The following is an 844-nucleotide window of genomic DNA, read 5'->3' on the forward strand; positions in this document are numbered from 1 at the left end:
ACCCCATGTTCTGTTTACCACCACGTGCCCAGCACCTGGCTCAGTGCCTCACACAGTGGTCGCCCTTATGTTTGTTGACTGGGTGACCAAAATATGTTCTTTGAACCCCTTTTCCTCATATTTCTCTTGTTCCAAAGCCTTCCAGAAGAATCTTCTGGTTCTCTGAGTTCTTAAGCATCCCCCAACATCTCTGCCAGCAGTTACCTCTGTGTGCCATCAACTATGACTGTGTTACCTGCAATAATAACTCCTTTAATACAAAAACCAGCACACAGAAGGTTCTTCTATTACCCCCATTTTACCGACCAGGAAACTGAAGCTCAGCAAGATCAAATGCCTTGCCCTTGGTTCACACAGCTAGAACTGGTGGAGTAAGGATTCAAACCCGTGAGTACAATGGTAAATCAAACTCATTAGAGAGCAGAACTCTAGCAGGAGGCTTAGAGTTCTGGCCCAACTTAATCATCAGAAAATGGGCTATGCATGGCAGCTTACCCAAAGACACTCAGCAAGTTAAAGGTAGAATGGAGACTGGGGTGGCTCAACATGCTCAGGCCAGGGTTTTTCCCCCCAGCTGAGGCCATAGAGCTTCCCCATGGCCAAGCCAGTTAGCTCCCCTCTACATGGTTTAAGAATGGAATTATCAGTTTAGAAGACAAAGTTGAAGGTAACATCTCCAACTCTAGCTCATGTTTTGAAAACCAGAATTTGTTGGAAGTTAATGGGAAACCCAAAATAATGGAATCTGCCCTTCTGATGTTTGCAGAGGACTTTGAGGTGGTCTCAAATAACTGACAAGTGACAATCAGGTCGAGTTAATAAAGCACCAATGCAGAAGCAGGTC

The sequence above is a fragment of the Miniopterus schreibersii genome (genome assembly GCF_964146895.1).
Source record: "Miniopterus schreibersii genome assembly, chromosome: 20".
NCBI classification, from domain to species: Eukaryota; Metazoa; Chordata; class Mammalia; order Chiroptera; family Miniopteridae; genus Miniopterus; species Miniopterus schreibersii.